The 7,925-nt window shown below is 47.0% G+C and overlaps 1 non-coding gene across 1 annotated transcript; it reads left to right on the top strand.

Moving 5' to 3' along the window:
* The first annotated feature begins 7,258 nt into the window (after nucleotides 1–7,258).
* Nucleotides 7,259–7,328, top strand: TRNAA-UGC. Its single transcript has one exon. It is a non-coding gene; the product is annotated as a tRNA-Ala (tRNA).
* The last annotated feature ends 597 nt before the right edge of the window (nucleotides 7,329–7,925 follow it).

Genomic DNA, 7,925 nt, shown 5'->3' with positions numbered 1-7,925 from the left:
ACACACTAGAGGATGCACATTCCTCTTCTAAACACTGATGATGTCAGCACCCTATAAGTACAGCAGGAGAAAGGAAACCTCCCAGTTATGCAAATAGGTGCTCCGCTAATGCGTCCATCATGAGTGTCATAACATAACTAGGTAGGGGGTTGAATCCTGCAAATGGCAAGTGTGTGTCTGTGGGGGTGGAAGTAGGGAGTGTGCAATTACATGTGTGAGAGAACTGACCCTTTTGCCAACCAGTACAACAAACCAGCTGCTGCATATTCCAATCTCTACACAGAGATGATGTCAGCACCCTACAAGTACAGCGGAAGAGGCCAAATCTCACAGTAATGCAAATAGCACACTCTGCTACTGTGTCTCTCACTACTGTCATAGCGCAGTTAGTTAGGGCTTTGAATTTCACACATGCCACGTGTGTTTTTGTCACACAGAATGCCCATGTGTGTGGGTTGTTGTTCACAATAATGCATGACATTGATTAATCCAGTAATGGCAATGGACACAGATGATGTATGTGTGTGCCAAATACACATATGTACCTGTGACCTTCAATAGTTCCCATGGGTCATACCAGCCTGTGCCACATGCTCAGAGAGCCCTTCCATGTTCCCTATCATGTAGTCCAGGGAGGTACATCACAGGTCAGCCATAGTGGCATGGACAATGACTGAGTCATATGTGTCCATGCCTCTGACTGACCTGTATGCTTGTATGTGATGGACCATAGTGCCCCACGGGCATATCACTGTGACCTTCACCTTGTCCAGCCTGGTGAGCGGGACCTCACTGTACCGGACAATAAAGGTACCTAACACAACTGTAGCAGGTGTGTTGTCTAGCCATACAGGCTGTGACTGTTTGGCACACAGGATTTGTGTGCTATGTGTTGCATGTGCTGTGTTCTGGATTAACGTATGCCTGTGTGCCAGCTGCAGAGGTGTCTGCTGCTCAGGCAGGATGCTATTCTGAGGCTCCAAGAATGGCGCAGTGTGTTCACGTGTTTGCATTGCTGTCAGTGTAGGTCTACATCAGACTGGTATTGTAGTCACTGTAGTATTTAATGCCACCTGACAGGTTATGCCAGTACTGGGTTTGGAGTGGTTAGTCCCCAGTTTGGCTATGTGGTTGCATCTCATACATGTGTTGTATGTCCATGTGTAGGGGAGAGGGTTGACTGTGTACATGTGGCAGCTGTGACATTGCCACATGACCCACATATACCACAACTGTACCATAGAGGTGAGTGACAAGTGACCTTTGCACATGCTACCATAATATTGTGATTGCCATGGTGATTAACAGCACATATGGCCAATGGGAAACAAGGTACATAGGTTTATAGGTTCATACTAGGCTATCTGCCCTAGGGCATTTATAAGCCTAGCCAGAATGTGTTTGGCTTTCACCACCCATTTTAAATTAATTTGCTATGCCCTTTTCCGAGGTTAGTATACTGTGCCTCTGTCTAACAGTGACACAGAAGTGATACCCGGGGTAAACCTACAATCTCCCATACACTCATCAAGATTCCTCTTGAAGAGAGTCAATGAGGGACTCTGCCTAACCTGGACTGGGATTGTATTCCAGAGTGAAGGGAGCCTCTGGGTTATGAATCTGTCCCTCCAGCATGTCCTATTTATTTCAGTGCTGAGGTTCAAGTCTCTCAAGCGTGTAGCTTGATGGGATTTGGATATTCTGAGGTGCAGAATGTCCATTAATTCTGGGTTGGACATGGCTTTATACATCAGGCGCAGATCGCCTCTGAACAGGCGGTATGCCACTGAGTAGAGCTGGAGTTTCTTTAACCGGGCAGCATATGGCATCTGTTTGAGCCCTTTGATCCTCTTGGTGAGGTACTTTTGGGGTGTTTCCAGTTGCTGCAGGTGTCTGCTAAGGTGCATCCCAACAGGGGCATTGTACTCAATTATGGGCCTGCTGAGGGATGAGTAAAGAGGCACAATGAACTCCCCTGATCTAGATGTGAATCCCTTCATGATGAGGTGGGCTATATAAAATGTTTTTCTAACCACTGTGGCCACGTGGTTGTCAAATGAGAGATTGCTATCAACTTGGGTCCCCAGGTCCCTAATTACTTATTCTGTACTTAATGGATTACCACCTATGTGGTAATTTGTGGGCACTTTGTTTTTGCCAAAGGGGATGACTATACATTGTTTGGCATTTAGCTTGAGGCCATGGCTCTGGCACCAGTTGTCTGTTTCTATGAGGCCCTTTTGGAGGATGCTTGTGTCGGCTGGAGAGTCGATTATGGCGGCCAGTTTGCAGTCATCCGCGAACATGGTCAGCCACAGTCCTTCCGTGTTGGCCTGTACCTCCGAGAAATATATATCGAACAAGACAGGTCCCAGGACTGAGCCTTGTGGGACACCACTTGTAACTGTTTTGGAGTCTGACATGGCTCCAGCAATTCTAACCATGTGGGTTCTGTCCTTGAGCCAGTTTGCAATCCATCTAGTGACATAGGGGTTGATATTTAAGCTGGTGAGCTTATCTATAATGCCCGAGTGGGGTATTGTATCGAAGGCTTTTGCGAGGTCCAGGTAGGCTGTGTGGACCACCTTCCCCTTGTCAATGGCCTTGGTGACTGTTTCAAATAAATCAACCAGGTTTAAGAGGCAGGATCTGCCCTTAACAAAGCCGAACTGGGTAGGACCCAGTGTCTGTAGGTCCCCAATATCTTTATTTATGAGGTCCATGATGATCCTTTCCATAGCTTTGCAGACCAAGCTAGTCAGGCCTATGGGGCGATAGTTTCCAGGATCCGTTGGGGCACCACCTTTATGGAGAGGGACCACTGTTGCTGTACGCCACTCTTTGGGCACATATCCTGTAGTAAGGCTGAGATCAAACAGTAGTTTTATGTTTGGGTTTAGCTCTTCTTGGAGTTCATGTAGGACACAGCCCGGGACACTGTCTGGTCCCATTGATGCTGTGTTTTTTGCTTTGAAGAGGGTGGCTCTTACCTGAGCATCTGAGATGTCAGGGGGGCAGCACTCTGCTGGGATAGATATTTGCCCTTTTGGTGTGGAGGGGGGAGAGATGTTTGCACTGAACCTGTCAGCTAGGATGTTGGCAATGTCTGTGGGTTTGGTGTTTCTTTTGTCATTTGGGACTCATTCTGAGCATATCTGGGAATTACCACCCAGGTTCCTAACATAACTAAAGAAAGACTTGTGATTATCCTTAGTGTCCTGTGCAATTTCCTCTCGAAGCTGGCCTTAGACAATTTTATGAGTGCCCGTAGTTGTTTGTTAATACTGATCAGTGATGCCTTCCCTTTTTGGGATTTTGCTCTATCATTTAGTAGCTTCCTCCTTCTATTGTATAGTTTGTTTATGGCTGGGGTACAGCAGACAGGACGTCTGCCTTTGGAGGATCGGGTCTTGGTTTTATTTGGGTGTAGTGTCTGTGATTAGTTAGCACTGGCATATATGACTGCTCACGTGGACAAATGCCAGGTGAGTCATATGCAATGTGTCACAGGCAACGTACATGTGAACAGGACAAACAGGGATGTTCTGTCAAGTGAGACATGGATATACATATAGTAAGCTATGCAGATGTCACTAGGAGTCAACAGAAGCTCTGTAACTCTGCATTGCAGGTGGGATTAGTGTTCCAGGATAACTGCAAGCAAACATGCATGCAAACAAAGCTACAGTAAGCAGGGCTGCATGTAGTCCATTGTACAACAAACAAGCTGTACCACTTCCACTAGGTAACAGTGCAAATATGCAGGCACTATACACATGTACATGGAAATACACAGGTCAGATGACTAGGGTCCAGTCTCAGAGTACACAAGTGTACAGACCATGTACCGTCAGGATGTACAATAACTGGATGGAAACCCTGGTGCTCATACCTGCAGTAATACACATGTCAAATAACAGACACTGAGCCTTCACTCAGTGGTTCCATACTTAGTAGGATGTATGCTACCTGGCCTGCCACCACAGTATCCCTGACATGTATGGAGACTCTCCCTCCTGTGACAATTAGTTTTGTGTGTTGGGGCTGTCTAGCATGGTATGAGATGTGAGCTTGCAGTGCTAGGGTGCTCCTTTGTGTCCTGTACCAGTCGTGTAGTACTGCACACATATCAACATCCTCATACATCCGCATTGCAGAGTCCAGTGTGGGCAACATGCCACATGCAGTTTACATGTCCATCATTGCGTATCAATACTTTTATTACCTTATCCCCTGTGCTACCTATGTATGTAGCCTTCTGTTGACATCCTTACCACCAGTATGCCAACATGTGCAGATGATACACTATGGTACTTACCGTGGGTGTAGACAACACTACATGACAATCATACCCTTACTGCATCAGGCATGCTGGTATATACCCACAATTATATCAGCACACAGTACTGTTAACAACATGATGCTATTACTACATGTCTATGTAGTCACCCTGTGCATCAGCAGCATGTTAACCTGTACCTTCACTGATGTTACAGATTGCAGGAGGTGGCACAGTTTCATCATATGCACAGGGTGTGAACTTGGTATGCCTGAGTCAGCCACCAATACTACCGATTGACATGTATGTGTATGTGTGTTGGTGAGGGACAGCAGTACAAGGTGGGGCAATGTTGATGCAGTGTGTGCATGTATGCGGTAGCCCTAGGTGTTGTCAATTAGCATGTGTGTATGGATGCACACAGTTCCACCTCATGGCTGCCATATACTGGTGTTTGTGGACAGCCACAGACTGCACCTGCCAGGTCATACAGATCAGTGTCTCTGGCCATGGACACAGTACCTGTGCCTTGCAGGGGTGCTATGGACCATATCTGGTACCAACCCAGACTGGGTACTGTCATCAGAAGCAGGTGTTCATTGACTGGACACAGATCCCTGTTGGGCCTGGCCAGAGCCACGTGCACGTGGTCTCCTGGGGCGGTCTGATGACAGTACAGACCCAGCATTGCTGGGGCTGCTGCTGGCACTATGGGGGCAGCCGTGGCCCTGTTGTCGTCCGCAACGACTGCCAGCTGCTGCTGTTGCTGGCATACACCCCCGTCAACACCTCAACCGTCCACCATCACCCTGGCTCATGGCCATGTAGTTGTGGAACTGGTCTAATATGTCCCCACAACGTCTTTCTATGACATCAGTGAAATTACGGATGGCAGCCGCAATGTCACGCATACTGTCAGTCATGGCTGTGCGACATGCTGTCAGCTCTCTCAGACCCTGTCTGGTGTACCGTTCCATACGTGACTGTGCCTGCATGACAGCCCAAAACATAGCTGAGGTTGTAAGACCTCTGTGGGCACGTCTGACAGGGGCAGTACGTCCATGGATGCTCCCACAAGAACCCCTGGACATCTGTCTGTGTGGTACCATCTCAGGGCCATGCCCATGGCTGCTGTGTGGGGATGCATGTGCCACAGATACCACATTACCCTGGTCAATGCCCACTGTATCCTGTCCATCACCTAGGGACATTGGTGACAAAGGGTGTATTGGCAGGATAACTGTGTGCATTGATGGGGTTGACAGCTGTGTACTGTCAATTGGCTGACCAATGAAGGGCCCTGGCATACCTTCCTGTGCCATTACACAGATGTCATCATTATCAGTATCCATGGCACCTGATTCAGGTTCCCTGCTGCATGACACCAGAGCAGCACCAGAACCTGTGGGAGGGAAACAGGAAACACAGTTTACAATGTCTACACAATATTACCAGTGATGCACACATCCACACATGCACAGGTCCACACATGCACACATGCACACATGCACACATGCACACATACACAGGTGCACAGGTGCACACATGCACACATGCACACATGCATACATGCACAGGTGCACACATGCACACAGTTGCACACATGCACACATGCACACAGTTGCACACAGTTGCACACTACTCAGTATGCGAGATATCAACACACAGACACAGACACACCTGCATGCATACACAGAGCACTACTCAGTGAGCCTAATATTACTATTACTATCAAGACTATTAAAGGTATTGTTAATACACACTCACCAGCATGGATAGGCTGCATTGCTGTTACACCGGAGGGACCTGCAGAAGTGAGGAAACTAATGTCAGTTGGCACAACTGTGCCATTGTTACTGAGTATGATACAGGTCATTAGTACAACAGTCGCCTTTCACAGGTCAGCTGCTGATAATGAGAATATCACACTTGCACATTAAATACTATGATGACAGCTACAAACCAAGGACACACCTCACACATGCATTAACTACCAGTGTACACAACAGTCAACTATACATATGGCATATTACCTGCACGCTCATAGTCTTGCTGCTGCGTGGCTCCAGCCTCCATCATAATGCATGTCTGCTGCTGCTGTTGTTGTTGGTGGGCTGGAGCCACAACACTTATGAGTAGTCCCTCCAGTCTGGTGAGTGGGGGATGTGTAGCCACCCCACCACCTGTGGCAACCTGCTGCCTGTGGATATCCGATGCACACTGACGGACATTTCTGACTAAATCACTGCAGTGATGTCGTACCTGCTCATATGTCCTATTATGCGTGCCTATGTCATTTACCCAATGGACCAGGTCTTGCCACAGTGCAGCCCTCTCCTGCTGATTCTGGCTGGTGCAGGAAAAGAGTATTGCATAATCCCGCACCAGGCTCTGGTGTATCTCCTCATCCTCAGCTGCTGAGTAAGCTGGATTGCGCTGGTGAGCCATAGTCCTGAAAAAGGAAATAACATGATATCAGCTAAATATGTCAGCAGAATTTGGCACACATACTACACATGCTACTCGACTGTTGTGATACAACATATCTCACATATATACCATCTGTCTGCCTATTGGTGGATACACATGTAAATGGCCAGGTATCAGTGCTCAGCCAACAACTGTGCAACAGTAGCTGGCACACTCCATATGACATACTACCAAACCCCAGCAGTCAGAACACTGATTCAGGTCCAAAGCACCTCCTCACTCTGGGGGTTTGTATCGAGGTACTGTATGGGGTACATCAACAACTACTGTGAGCTGACCACAAACTAATTGCCCTGGATAAACATATCCCACCTCCACCACCAGCACAAACGACTATAGTGAATAACATTTCAAATACAAATGTTACACTTTGTAACAGTGACATGGTATCCTTTCAGCCCACTGGGCCAGTGGAAGACACAACCCACAATGCTGACCCCTTCACAAATTATTTCTACGGACATCTCCGAGAATGCATGGATCATGATAGGATGTAGCTCAGTGGTAGAGCACATGCTTTGCATGTATGAGGTCCTGGGTTCAATCCCCAGCATCTCCATAGCATTTTTCATTTTCAGCACAGCTTTTAATCTCAGGATTTATACTGATCCTAAATGGAGTCAATACAGCATACAAAAATGCAACATATATGCTAATTTCTAAACATGAACATTGCATGTTTGAAAAAACAATAATATCATTGGGTTGGGAGGGTGGTCTAATGGTTAAGGTGTTTGCCTTACAAACACAGGGTGCAGGGTTTGAATCTCACAAGGGATAATTGGCTAGGCTTAAAATGGCTCGCAAGGGCAGTTAGCCTAGTACTAACCTATTAACCTATTAACTATATAACCTATTAATCCCATTTAAGACCAAGACACTCTCCACAAAGGGACAGCATCCTGTCTGGTGGACCCCAGCCATAGACAGATTGTATAACAAAAGATGGAAGCTACTGCAAGACAGAGCATAATTCCATAAAGGGAAGGCATGTCTGATCAGCACTAGTAAGGAGCTATTTTCTCACATACAAACATCCATGGGCAACTTTGAGAGGGAAATCAACAGGGACACTACAGATAACCACAAGGCCTTCTTCAGTTATGTTAGCAACCTGGTCAAAACCCTCCACTATGCTCATAGTTAGTACACAACA

The sequence above is a fragment of the Protopterus annectens genome, chromosome 2.part1 (genome assembly GCF_019279795.1).
Source record: "Protopterus annectens isolate FY-2018-M chromosome 2.part1, PAN1.0, whole genome shotgun sequence".
Classification (NCBI taxonomy): domain Eukaryota; kingdom Metazoa; phylum Chordata; order Ceratodontiformes; family Protopteridae; genus Protopterus; species Protopterus annectens.
Note: the sequence above shows the minus strand (reverse complement) of the source record. Positions and strands in the feature narration are given on the sequence as shown.